The following is a 15,691-nucleotide window of genomic DNA, read 5'->3' on the forward strand; positions in this document are numbered from 1 at the left end:
AACAGTCAGGAGACACTACTGTTTTTCTTTACGGAAAAAACTACCAAAAGCTGAACAATAGAGATTTTTTACCGTGGGATGGCAAAACCACAGTTATTGTTTACTGGGGTATACCACACTTTTTTAAATTGAGATATTTGCGGCTGAACAGTGAGCGACACACTCAAACTGCTTTTTTTTTAGATACCAAAGGCCCAAAACTGGATAGTACAGCGATTTGACCCGTGGAACTGCGAAACCACACTGGGATGTCGGGCCTACACAAGACTATTTTCAACAGATATATTTTTGTGTCACAACAGTCAGGAGACACTACTGTTTTTCTTTACGGAGAAAACTACCAAAAGCTGAATAATTGAGATTTTTTACTGTGGGATGGCAAAACCACAGTTATTGTTTACTGGGGTATACCACACTTTTTTAAATAGAGATATTTGCGGCTGAACAGTGAGCGACACACTCAAACTGCTTTTTTTTTAGTTACCAAAGGCCCAAAACTGGATAGTACAGCGATTTGACCCGTGGAACTGCGAAACCACACTGGGATGTCGGGCCTACACAAGACTATGTTCAACAGATATATTTTTGTGTCACAACAGTCACGAGACACTACTGTTTTTCTTTACGGAAAAAACTACCAAAACCAGAATAATAGAGATTTTTTACCGTGGGATGGCAAAACCACAGTTATTGTTTACTGGGGTATACCACACTTTTTTAAATAGAGATATTTGCGGCTGAACAGTGAGCGACACACTCAAACTGCTTTTTTTCTAGATACCAAAGGCCCAAAACTGGATAGTACAGCGATTTGACCAGTGGAACTGCGAAACCACACTGGGATGTCGGGCCTACACAAGACTATTTTCAACAGATATATTTTTGTGTCACAACAGTCAGGAGACACTACTGTTTTTCTTTACGGAAAAAACTACCAAAAACTGAATAATAGAGATTTTTTACCGTGGGATGGCAAAACCACAGTTATTGTTTACTGGGGTATACCACACTTTTTTAAATAGAGATATTTGCGGCTGAACAGTGAGCGACACACTCAAACTGCTTTTTTTTTAGATACCAAAGGCCCAAAACTGGATAGTACAGCGATTTGACCCGTGGAACTGCGAAACCACACTGGGATGTCGGGCCTACACAAGACTATTTTCAACAGATATATTTTTGTGTCACAACAGTCAGGAGACACTACTGTTTTTCTTTACGGAGAAAACTACCAAAACCTGAATAATAGAGATTTTTTACCGTGGGATGGCAAAACCACAGTTATTGTTTACTGGGGTATACCACACTTTTTTAAATAGAGATATTTGCGGCTGAACCATGAGCGACACACTCAAACTGCTTTTTTTTTAGATACCAAAGGCCCAAAACTGGATAGTACAGCGATTTGACCCGTGGAACTGCGAAATCACACTGGGATGTCGGGCCTACACAAGACGATTTTCAACAGATATATTTTTGTGTCACATCAGTAAGGAGACACTACTGTTTTTCTTTACGGAAAAAACTTCCAAAACCTGAATAATAGAGATTTTTACCGTGGGATGGCAAAACCACAGTTATTGTTTACTGGGGTATACCACACTTTGTTAAATAGAGATATTTGCGGCTGAACAGTGAGCGACACACTAAAAACTGCTTTTTTTTTACTTACCAAAGGCCCAAAACTGGATAGTACAGCGATTTGACCCGTGGAACTGCGAAACCACACTGGGATGTCGGGCCTACACAAGACAATTTTCAACAGATATATTTTTGTGTCACAACAGTCACGAGACACTACTGTTTTTCTTTACGGAAAAAACTACCAAAACCAGAATAATAGAGATTTTTTACCGTGGGATGGCAAAACCACAGTTATTGTTTACTGGGGTATACCACACTTTTTTAAATAGAGATATTTGCAGCTGAACAGTGAGCGACACACTCAAACTGCTTTTTTTTTAGATACCAAAGGCCCAAAACTGGATAGTACAGCGATTTGACCAGGGGAACTGCGAAACCACACTGGGATGTCGGGCCTACACAAGACTATTTTCAACAGATATATTTTTGTGTCACAACAGTCAGGAGACACTACTGTTTTTCTTTACGGAAAAAACTACCAAAAACTGAATAATAGAGATTTTTTACTGTGGGATGGCAAAACCACAGTTATTGTTTACTGGGGTATACCACACTTTTTTAAATAGAGATATTTGCGGCTGAACAGTGAGCGACACACTCAAACTGCTTTTTTTTTAGATACCAAAGGCCCAAAACTGGATAGTACAGCGATTTGACCCGTGGAACTGCGAAACCACACTGGGATGTCGGGCCTACACAAGACTATTTTCAACAGATATATTTTTGTGTCACAACAGTCAGGAGACACTACTGTTTTTCTTTACGGAGAAAACTACCAAAACCTGAATAATAGAGATTTTTTACCGTGGGATGGCAAAACCACAGTTATTGTTTACTGGGGTATACCACACTTTTTTAAATAGAGATATTTGCGGCTGAACCATGAGCGACACACTCAAACTGCTTTTTTTTTAGATACCAAAGGCCCAAAACTGGATAGTACAGCGATTTGACCCGTGGAACTGCGAAATCACACTGGGATGTCGGGCCTACACAAGACGATTTTCAACAGATATATTTTTGTGTCACATCAGTAAGGAGACACTACTGTTTTTCCTTACGGACAAAACTTCCAAAACCTGAATAATAGAGATTTTTACCGTGGGATGGCAAAACCACAGTTATTGTTTACTGGGGTATACCACACTTTGTTAAATAGAGATATTTGCGGCTGAACAGTGAGCGACACACTCAAACTGCTTTTTTTTTAGTTACCAAAGGCCCAAAACTGGATAGTACAGCGATTTGACCCGTGGAACTGCGAAACCACACTGGGATGTCGGGCCTACACAAGACAATTTTCAACAGATATATTTTTGTGTCACAACAGTCACGAGACACTACTGTTTTTCTTTACGGAAAAAACTACCAAAACCAGAATAATAGAGATTTTTTACCGTGGGATGGCAAAACCACAGTTATTGTTTACTGGGGTATACCACACTTTTTTAAATAGAGATATTTGCAGCTGAACAGTGAGCGACACACTCAAACTGCTTTTTTTTTAGATACCAAAGGCCCAAAACTGGATAGTACAGCGATTTGACCAGGGGAACTGCGAAACCACACTGGGATGTCGGGCCTACACAAGACTATTTTCAACAGATATATTTTTGTGTCACAACAGTCAGGAGACACTACTGTTTTTCTTTACGGAAAAAACTACCAAAAGCTGAATAATAGAGATTTTTTACTGTGGGATGGCAAAACCACAGTTATTGTTTACTGGGGTATACCACACTTTTTTAAATAGAGATATTTGCGGCTGAACAGTGAGCGACACACTCAAACTGCTTTTTTTTTAGATACCAAAGGCCCAAAACTGGATAGTACAGCGATTTGACCCGTGGAACTGCGAAACCACACTGGGATGTCGGGCCTACACAAGACTATTTTCAACAGATATATTTTTGTGTCACAACAGTCAGGAGACACTACTGTTTTTCTTTACGGAGAAAACTACCAAAACCTGAATAATAGAGATTTTTTACCGTGGGATGGCAAAACCACAGTTATTGTTTACTGGGGTATACCACACTTTTTTAAATAGAGATATTTGCGGCTGAACCATGAGCGACACACTCAAACTGCTTTTTTTTTAGATACCAAAGGCCCAAAACTGGATAGTACAGCGATTTGACCCGTGGAACTGCGAAATCACACTGGGATGTCGGGCCTACACAAGACGATTTTCAACAGATATATTTTTGTGTCACATCAGTAAGGAGACACTACTGTTTTTCTTTACGGAAAAAACTTCCAAAACCTGAATAATAGAGATTTTTACCGTGGGATGGCAAAACCACAGTTATTGTTTACTGGGGTATACCACACTTTGTTAAATAGAGATATTTGCAGCTGAACAGTGAGCGACACACTCAAACTGCTTTTTTTTTAGTTACCAAAGGCCCAAAACTGGATAGTACAGCGATTTGACCCGTGGAACTGCGAAACCACACTGGGATGTCGGGCCTACACAAGACAATTTTCAACAGATATATTTTTGTGTCACAACAGTCACGAGACACTACTGTTTTTCTTTACGGAAAAAACTACCAAAACCAGAATAATAGAGATTTTTTACCGTGGGATGGCAAAACCACAGTTATTGTTTACTGGGGTATACCACACTTTTTTAAATAGAGATATTTGCAGCTGAACAGTGAGCGACACACTCAAACTGCTTTTTTTTTAGATACCAAAGGCCCAAAACTGGATAGTACAGCGATTTGACCAGGGGAACTGCGAAACCACACTGGGATGTCGGGCCTACACAAGACTATTTTCAACAGATATATTTTTGTGTCACAACAGTCAGGAGACACTACTGTTTTTCTTTACGGAAAAAACTACCAAAAGCTGAATAATAGAGATTTTTTACTGTGGGATGGCAAAACCACAGTTATTGTTTACTGGGGTATACCACACTTTTTTAAATAGAGATATTTGCGGCTGAACAGTGAGCGACTCACTCAAACTGCTTTTTTTAAGATACAAAAGGCCCAAAACTGGATAGTACAGCGATTTGACCCGTGGAACTGTGAAACCACACTGGGATGTCGGGCCTACACAAGAGTATTTTCAACAGATATATTTTTGAGTCACAACAGTCAGGAGACACTACTGTTTTTCTTTACGGAAAAAACTACCAAAAGCTGAATAATAGAGATTTTTTACCGTGGGATGGCAAAACCACAGGTATTGTTTACTGGGGTATACCACACTTTTTTAAATAGAGATATTTGCGACTGAACCGTGAGCGACACACTCAAACTGCTTTTTTTTTAGATACCAAAGGCCCAAAACTGGATAGTACAGCGATTTGACCCGTGGAACTGCGAAACCACACTGGAATGTCGGGCCTACACAAGACTATTTTCAACAGATATATTTTTGTGTCACAACAGTCAGGAGACACTACTGTTATTCTTTACGGAAAAAACTACCAAAACCTTAAAAATAGAGATTTTTTACCGTGGGATGGCAAAACCACAGTTATTGTTTACTGGGGTATACCACACTTTTTTAAATAGAGATATTTGCGGCTGAACAGTGAGCGACACACTCAAACTGCTTTTTTTTAGATACCAAAGGCCCAAAACTGGATAGTACAGCGATTTGACCCGTGGGACTGCGAAACCACACTGGGATGTCGGGCCTACACAAGACTATTTTCAACAGATATATTTTTGTGTCACAACAGTCAGGAGACACTACTGTTTTTCTTTACGGAGAAAACTACCAAAACCTGAATAATAGAGATTTTTTACCGTGGGATGGCAAAACCACAGTTATTGTTTACTGGGGTATACCACACTTTTTTAAATAGAGATATTTGCGGCTGAACCGTGAGCGACACACTCAAACTGCTTTTTTTTTAGATACCAAAGGCCCAAAACTGGATAGTACAGCGATTTGACCCGTGGAACTGCGTAATCACACTGGGATGTCGGGACTACACAAGACGATTTTCAAAAGATATATTTTTGTGTCACATCAGTAAGGAGACACTACTGTTTTTCTTCACGGAAAAAACTACCAAAACCTGAATAATAGAGATTTTTACCGTGGGATGGCAAAACCACAGTTATTGTTTACTGGGGTATACCACACTTTTTTAAATAGAGATATTTGCGGCTGAACAGTGAGCGACACACTCAAACTGCTTTTTTTTTAGTTACCAAAGGCCCAAAACTGGAAAGTACAGCGATTTGACCCGTGGAACTGCGAAACCACACTGGGATGTCGGGCCTACACAAGACTATGTTCAACAGATATATTTTTGTGTCACAACAGTCACGAGACACTACTGTTTTTCTTTACGGAAAAAACTACCAAAACCAGAATAATAGAGATTTTTTACCGTGGGATGGCAAAACCACAGTTATTGTTTACTGGGGTATACCACACTTTTTTAAATAGAGATATTTGCGGCTGAACAGTGAGCGACACACTCAAACTGCTTTTTTTTTAGATACCAAAGGCCCAAAACTGGATAGTACAGCGATTTGACCAGTGGAACTGCGAAACCACACTGGGATGTCGGGCCTACACAAGACTATTTTCAACAGATATATTTTTGTGTCACAACAGTCAGGAGACACTACTGTTTTTCTTTACGGAAAAAACTACCAAAAGCTGAATAATAGAGATTTTTTACCGTGGGATGGCAAAACCACAGTTATTGTTTACTGGGGTATACCACACTTTTTTAAATAGAGATATTTGCGGCTGAACAGTGAGCGACACACTCAAACTGCTTTTTTTTTAGATACCAAAGGCCCAAAACTGGATAGTACAGCGATTTGACCCGTGGAACTGCGAAACCACACTGGGATGTCGGGCCTACACAAGACTATTTTCAACAGATATATTTTTGTGTCACAACAGTCAGGAGACACTACTGTTTTTCTTTACGGAAAAAACTACCAAAAGCTGAACAATAGAGATTTTTTACCGTGGGATGGCAAAACCACAGTTATTGTTTACTGGGGTATACCACACTTTTTTAAATAGAGATATTTGCGGCTGAACAGTGAGCGACACACTCAAACTGCTTTTTTTTTAGATACCAAAGGCCCAAAACTGGATAGTACAGCGATTTGACCCGTGGAACTGCGAAACCACACTGGGATGTCGGGCCTACACAAGACTATTTTCAACAGATATATTTTTGTGTCACAACAGTCAGGAGACACTACTGTTTTTCTTTACGGAGAAAACTACCAAAAGCTGAATAATTGAGATTTTTTACCGTGGGATGGCAAAACCACAGTTATTGTTTACTGGGGTATACCACACTTTTTTAAATAGAGATATTTGCGGCTGAACAGTGAGCGACACACTCAAACTGCTTTTTTTTTAGTTACCAAAGGCCCAAAACTGGATAGTACAGCGATTTGACCCGTGGAACTGCGAAACCACACTGGGATATCGGGCCTACACAAGACTATGTTCAACAGATATATTTTTGTGTCACAACAGTCACGAGACACTACTGTTTTTCTTTACGGAAAAAACTACCAAAACCAGAATAATAGAGATTTTTTACCGTGGGATGGCAAAACCACAGTTATTGTTTACTGGGGTATACCACACTTTTTTAAATAGAGATATTTGCGGCTGAACAGTGAGCGACACACTCAAACTGCTTTTTTTTTAGATACCAAAGGCCCAAAACTGGATAGTACAGCGATTTGACCAGTGAAACTGCGAAACCACACTGGGATGTCGGGCCTACACAAGACTATTTTCAACAGATATATTTTTGTGTCACAACAGTCAGGAGACACTACTGTTTTTCTTTACGGAAAAAACTACCAAAAACTGAATAATAGAGATTTTTTACCGTGGGATGGCAAAACCACAGTTATTGTTTACTGGGGTATACCACACTTTTTTAAATAGAGATATTTGCGGCTGAACAGTGAGCGACACACTCAAACTGCTTTTTTTTTAGATACCAAAGGCCCAAAACTGGATAGTACAGCGATTTGACCCGTGGAACTGCGAAACCACACTGGGATGTCGGGCCTACACAAGACTATTTTCAACAGATATATTTTTGTGTCACAACAGTCAGGAGACACTACTGTTTTTCTTTACGGAGAAAACTACCAAAACCTGAATAATAGAGATTTTTTACCGTGGGATGGCAAAACCACAGTTATTGTTTACTGGGGTATACCACACTTTTTTAAATAGAGATATTTGCGGCTGAACCATGAGCGACACACTCAAACTGCTTTTTTTTTAGATACCAAAGGCCCAAAACTGGATAGTACAGCGATTTGACCCGTGGAACTGCGAAATCACACTGGGATGTCGGGCCTACACAAGACGATTTTCAACAGATATATTTTTGTGTCACATCAGTAAGGAGACACTACTGTTTTTCTTTACGGAAAAAACTTCCAAAACCTGAATAATAGAGATTTTTACCGTGGGATGGCAAAACCACAGTTATTGTTTACTGGGGTATACCACACTTTGTTAAATAGAGATATTTGCGGCTGAACAGTGAGCGACACACTCAAACTGCTTTTTTTTTAGTTACCAAAGGCCCAAAACTGGATAGTACAGCGATTTGACCCGTGGAACTGCGAAACCACACTGGGATGTCGGGCCTACACAAGACAATTTTCAACAGATATATTTTTGTGTCACAACAGTCACGAGACACTACTGTTTTTCTTTACGGAAAAAACTACCAAAACCAGAATAATAGAGATTTTTTACCGTGGGATGGCAAAACCACAGTTATTGTTTACTGGGGTATACCACACTTTTTTAAATAGAGATATTTGCGGCTGAACCATGAGCGACACACTCAAACTGCTTTTTTTTTAGATACCAAAGGCCCAAAACTGGATAGTACAGCGATTTGACCCGTGGAACTGCGAAATCACACTGGGATGTCGGGCCTACACAAGACGATTTTCAACAGATATATTTTTGTGTCACATCAGTAAGGAGACACTACTGTTTTTCTTTACGGAAAAAACTTCCAAAACCTGAATAATAGAGATTTTTACCGTGGGATGGCAAAACCACAGTTATTGTTTACTGGGGTATACCACACTTTGTTAAATAGAGATATTTGCGGCTGAACAGTGAGCGACACACTCAAACTGCTTTTTTTTTAGTTACCAAAGGCCCAAAACTGATTAGTACAGCGATTTGACCCGTGGAACTGCGAAACCACACTGGGATGTCGGGCCTACACAAGACAATTTTCAACAGATATATTTTTGTGTCACAACAGTCACGAGACACTACTGTTTTTCTTTACGGAAAAAACTACCAAAACCAGAATAATAGAGATTTTTTACCGTGGGATGGCAAAACCACAGTTATTGTTTACTGGGGTATACCACACTTTTTTAAATAGAGATATTTGCAGCTGAACAGTGAGCGACACACTCAAACTGCTTTTTTTTTAGATACCAAAGGCCCAAAACTGGATAGTACAGCGATTTGACCAGGGGAACTGCGAAACCACACTGGGATGTCGGGCCTACACAAGACTATTTTCAACAGATATATTTTTGTGTCACAACAGTCAGGAGACACTACTGTTTTTCTTTACGGAAAAAACTACCAAAAGCTGAATAATAGAGATTTTTTACTGTGGGATGGCAAAACCACAGTTATTGTTTACTGGGGTATACCACACTTTTTTAAATAGAGATATTTGCGGCTGAACAGTGAGCGACACACTCAAACTGCTTTTTTTTAGATACCAAAGGCCCAAAACTGGATAGTACAGCGATTTGACCCGTGGGACTGCGAAACCACACTGGGATGTCGGGCCTACACAAGACTATGTTCAACAGATATATTTTTGTGTCACAACAGTCACGAGACACTACTGTTTTTCTTTACGGAAAAAACTACCAAAACCAGAATAATAGAGATTTTTTACCGTGGGATGGCAAAACCACAGTTATTGTTTACTGGGGTATACCACACTTTTTTAAATAGAGATATTTGCGGCTGAACAGTGAGCGACACACTCAAACTGCTTTTTTTTTAGATACCAAAGGCCCAAAACTGGATAGTACAGCGATTTGACCAGTGGAACTGCGAAACCACACTGGGATGTCGGGCCTACACAAGACTATTTTCAACAGATATATTTTTGTGTCACAACAGTCAGGAGACACTACTGTTTTTCTTTACGGAAAAAACTACCAAAAACTGAATAATAGAGATTTTTTACCGTGGGATGGCAAAACCACAGTTATTGTTTACTGGGGTATACCACACTTTTTTAAATAGAGATATTTGCGGCTGAACAGTGAGCGACACACTCAAACTGCTTTTTTTTTAGATACCAAAGGCCCAAAACTGGATAGTACAGCGATTTGACCCGTGGAACTGCGAAACCACACTGGGATGTCGGGCCTACACAAGACTATTTTCAACAGATATATTTTTGTGTCACAACAGTCAGGAGACACTACTGTTTTTCTTTACGGAGAAAACTACCAAAACCTGAATAATAGAGATTTTTTACCGTGGGATGGCAAAACCACAGTTATTGTTTACTGGGGTATACCACACTTTTTTAAATAGAGATATTTGCGGCTGAACCATGAGCGACACACTCAAACTGCTTTTTTTTTAGATACCAAAGGCCCAAAACTGGATAGTACAGCGATTTGACCCGTGGAACTGCGAAATCACACTGGGATGTCGGGCCTACACAAGACGATTTTCAACAGATATATTTTTGTGTCACATCAGTAAGGAGACACTACTGTTTTTCTTTACGGAAAAAACTTCCAAAACCTGAATAATAGAGATTTTTACCGTGGGATGGCAAAACCACAGTTATTGTTTACTGGGGTATACCACACTTTGTTAAATAGAGATATTTGCGGCTGAACAGTGAGCGACACACTCAAACTGCTTTTTTTTTAGTTACCAAAGGCCCAAAACTGGATAGTACAGCGATTTGACCCGTGGAACTGCGAAACCACACTGGGATGTCGGGCCTACACAAGACAATTTTCAACAGATATATTTTTGTGTCACAACAGTCACGAGACACTACTGTTTTTCTTTACGGAAAAAACTACCAAAACCAGAATAATAGAGATTTTTTACCGTGGGATGGCAAAACCACAGTTATTGTTTACTGGGGTATACCACACTTTTTTAAATAGAGATATTTGCAGCTGAACAGTGAGCGACACACTCAAACTGCTTTTTTTTTAGATACCAAAGGCCCAAAACTGGATAGTACAGCGATTTGACCAGGGGAACTGCGAAACCACACTGGGATGTCGGGCCTACACAAGACTATTTTCAACAGATATATTTTTGTGTCACAACAGTCAGGAGACACTACTGTTTTTCTTTACGGAAAAAACTACCAAAAGCTGAATAATAGAGATTTTTTACTGTGGGATGGCAAAACCACAGTTATTGTTTACTGGGGTATACCACACTTTTTTAAATAGAGATATTTGCGGCTGAACAGTGAGCGACTCACTCAAACTGCTTTTTTTAAGATACAAAAGGCCCAAAACTGGATAGTACAGCGATTTGACCCGTGGAACTGTGAAACCACACTGGGATGTCGGGCCTACACAAGAGTATTTTCAACAGATATATTTTTGAGTCACAACAGTCAGGAGACACTACTGTTTTTCTTTACGGAAAAAACTACCAAAAGCTGAATAATAGAGATTTTTTACCGTGGGATGGCAAAACCACAGGTATTGTTTACTGGGGTATACCACACTTTTTTAAATAGAGATATTTGCGACTGAACCGTGAGCGACACACTCAAACTGCTTTTTTTTTAGATACCAAAGGCCCAAAACTGGATAGTACAGCGATTTGACCCGTGGAACTGCGAAACCACACTGGAATGTCGGGCCTACACAAGACTATTTTCAACAGATATATTTTTGTGTCACAACAGTCAGGAGACACTACTGTTATTCTTTACGGAAAAAACTACCAAAACCTTAATAATAGAGATTTTTTACCGTGGGATGGCAAAACCACAGTTATTGTTTACTGGGGTATACCACACTTTTTTAAATAGAGATATTTGCGGCTGAACAGTGAGCGACACACTCAAACTGCTTTTTTTTAGATACCAAAGGCCCAAAACTGGATAGTACAGCGATTTGACCCGTGGGACTGCGAAACCACACTGGGATGTCGGGCCTACACAAGACTATTTTCAACAGATATATTTTTGTGTCACAACAGTCAGGAGACACTACTGTTTTTCTTTACGGAGAAAACTACCAAAACCTAAATAATAGAGATTTTTTACCGTGGGATGGCAAAACCACAGTTATTGTTTACTGGGGTATACCACACTTTTTTAAATAGAGATATTTGCGGCTGAACCGTGAGCGACACACTCAAACTGCTTTTTTTTTAGATACCAAAGGCCCAAAACTGGATAGTACAGCGATTTGACCCGTGGAACTGCGTAATCACACTGGGATGTCGGGACTACACAAGACGATTTTCAAAAGATATATTTTTGTGTCACATCAGTAAGGAGACACTACTGTTTTTCTTTACGGAAAAAACTTCCAAAACCTGAATAATAGAGATTTTTACCGTGGGATGGCAAAACCACAGTTATTGTTTACTGGGGTATACCACACTTTGTTAAATAGAGATATTTGCGGCTGAACAGTGAGCGACACACTCAAACTGCTTTTTTTTTAGTTACCAAAGGCCCAAAACTGGATAGTACAGCGATTTGACCCGTGGAACTGCGAAACCACACTGGGATGTCGGGCCTACACAAGACAATTTTCAACAGATATATTTTTGTGTCACAACAGTCACGAGACACTACTGTTTTTCTTTACGGAAAAAACTACCAAAACCAGAATAATAGAGATTTTTTACCGTGGGATGGCAAAACCACAGTTATTGTTTACTGGGGTATACCACACTTTTTTAAATAGAGATATTTGCAGCTGAACAGTGAGCGACACACTCAAACTGCTTTTTTTTTAGATACCAAAGGCCCAAAACTGGATAGTACAGCGATTTGACCAGGGGAACTGCGAAACCACACTGGGATGTCGGGCCTACACAAGACTATTTTCAACAGATATATTTTTGTGTCACAACAGTCAGGAGACACTACTGTTTTTCTTTACGGAAAAAACTACCAAAAGCTGAATAATAGAGATTTTTTACTGTGGGATGGCAAAACCACAGTTATTGTTTACTGGGGTATACCACACTTTTTTAAATAGAGATATTTGCGGCTGAACAGTGAGCGACTCACTCAAACTGCTTTTTTTAAGATACAAAAGGCCCAAAACTGGATAGTACAGCGATTTGACCCGTGGAACTGTGAAACCACACTGGGATGTCGGGCCTACACAAGAGTATTTTCAACAGATATATTTTTGAGTCACAACAGTCAGGAGACACTACTGTTTTTCTTTACGGAAAAAACTACCAAAAGCTGAATAATAGAGATTTTTTACCGTGGGATGGCAAAACCACAGGTATTGTTTACTGGGGTATACCACACTTTTTTAAATAGAGATATTTGCGACTGAACCGTGAGCGACACACTCAAACTGCTTTTTTTTTAGATACCAAAGGCCCAAAACTGGATAGTACAGCGATTTGACCCGTGGAACTGCGAAACCACACTGGAATGTCGGGCCTACACAAGACTATTTTCAACAGATATATTTTTGTGTCACAACAGTCAGGAGACACTACTGTTATTCTTTATGGAAAAAACTACCAAAACCTTAATAATAGAGATTTTTTACCGTGGGATGGCAAAACCACAGTTATTGTTTACTGGGGTATACCACACTTTTTTAAATAGAGATATTTGCGGCTGAACAGTGAGCGACACACTCAAACTGCTTTTTTTTAGATACCAAAGGCCCAAAACTGGATAGTACAGCGATTTGACCCGTGGGACTGCGAAACCACACTGGGATGTCGGGCCTACACAAGACTATTTTCAACAGATATATTTTTGTGTCACAACAGTCAGGAGACACTACTGTTTTTCTTTACGGAGAAAACTACCAAAACCTAAATAATAGAGATTTTTTACCGTGGGATGGCAAAACCACAGTTATTGTTTACTGGGGTATACCACACTTTTTTAAATAGAGATATTTGCGGCTGAACCGTGAGCGACACACTCAAACTGCTTTTTTTTTAGATACCAAAGGCCCAAAACTGGATAGTACAGCGATTTGACCCGTGGAACTGCGTAATCACACTGGGATGTCGGGACTACACAAGACGATTTTCAAAAGATATATTTTTGTGTCACATCAGTAAGGAGACACTACTGTTTTTCTTCACGGAAAAAACTACCAAAACCTGAATAATAGAGATTTTTACCGTGGGATGGCAAAACCACAGTTATTGTTTACTGGGGTATACCACCCTTTTTTAAATAGAGATATTTGCGGCTGAACAGTGAGCGGCACACTCAAACTGCTTTTTTTTTAGTTACCAAAGGCCCAAAACTGGAAAGTACAGCGATTTGACCCGTGGAACTGCGAAACCACACTGGGATGTCGGGCCTACACAAGACTATGTTCAACAGATATATTTTTGTGTCACAACAGTCACGAGACACTACTGTTTTTCTTTACGGAAAAAACTACCAAAACCAGAATAATAGAGATTTTTTACCGTGGGATGGCAAAACCACAGTTATTGTTTACTGGGGTATACCACACTTTTTTAAATAGAGATATTTGCGGCTGAACAGTGAGCGACACACTCAAACTGCTTTTTTTTTAGATACCAAAGGCCCAAAACTGGATAGTACAGCGATTTGACCAGTGGAACTGCGAAACCACACTGGGATGTCGGGCCTACACAAGACTATTTTCAACAGATATATTTTTGTGTCACAACAGTCAGGAGACACTACTGTTTTTCTTTACGGAAAAAACTACCAAAAGCTGAATAATAGAGATTTTTTACCGTGGGATGGCAAAACCACAGTTATTGTTTACTGGGGTATACCACACTTTTTTAAATAGAGATATTTGCGGCTGAACAGTGAGCGACACACTCAAACTGCTTTTTTTTTAGATACCAAAGGCCCAAAACTGGATAGTACAGCGATTTGACCCGTGGAAGTGCGAAACCACACTGGGATGTCGGGCCTACACAAGACTATTTTCAACAGATATATTTTTGTGTCACAACAGTCAGGAGACACTACTGTTTTTCTTTACGGAAAAAACTACTAAAAGCTGAACAATAGAGATTTTTTACCGTGGGATGGCAAAACCACAGTTATTGTTTACTGGGGTATACCACACTTTTTTAAATAGAGATATTTGCGGCTGAACAGTGAGCGACACACTCAAACTGCTTTTTTTTTAGATACCAAAGGCCCAAAACTGGATAGTACAGCGATTTGACCCGTGGAACTGCGAAACCACACTGGGATGTCGGGCATACACAAGACTATTTTCAACAGATATATTTTTGTGTCACAACAGTCAGGAGACACTACTGTTTTTCTTTACGGAGAAAACTACCAAAAGCTGAATAATTGAGATTTTTTACCGTGGGATGGCAAAACCACAGTTATTGTTTACTGGGGTATACCACACTTTTTTAAATAGAGATATTTGCGGCTGAACAGTGAGCGACACACTCAAACTGCTTTTTTTTTAGTTACCAAAGGCCCAAAACTGGATAGTACAGCGATTTGACCCGTGGAACTGCGAAACCACACTGGGATGTCGGGCCTACACAAGACTATGTTCAACAGATATATTTTTGTGTCACAACAGTCACGAGACACTACTGTTTTTCTTTACGGAAAAAACTACCAAAACCAGAATAATAGAGATTTTTTACCGTGGGATGGCAAAACCACAGTTATTGTTTACTGGGGTATACCACACTTTTTTAAATAGAGATATTTGCGGCTGAACAGTGAGCGACACACTCAAACTGCTTTTTTTTTAGATACCAAAGGCCCAAAACTGGATAGTACAGCGATTTGACCAGTGGAACTGCGAAACCACACTGGGATGTCGGGCCTACA

Source organism: Phyllobates terribilis, unplaced genomic scaffold (assembly GCF_046119375.1).
Source record: "Phyllobates terribilis strain yellow unplaced genomic scaffold, ASM4611937v1 Scaffold_1__5_contigs__length_1240528914, whole genome shotgun sequence".
Lineage (NCBI taxonomy): Eukaryota > Metazoa > Chordata > Amphibia > Anura > Dendrobatidae > Phyllobates > Phyllobates terribilis.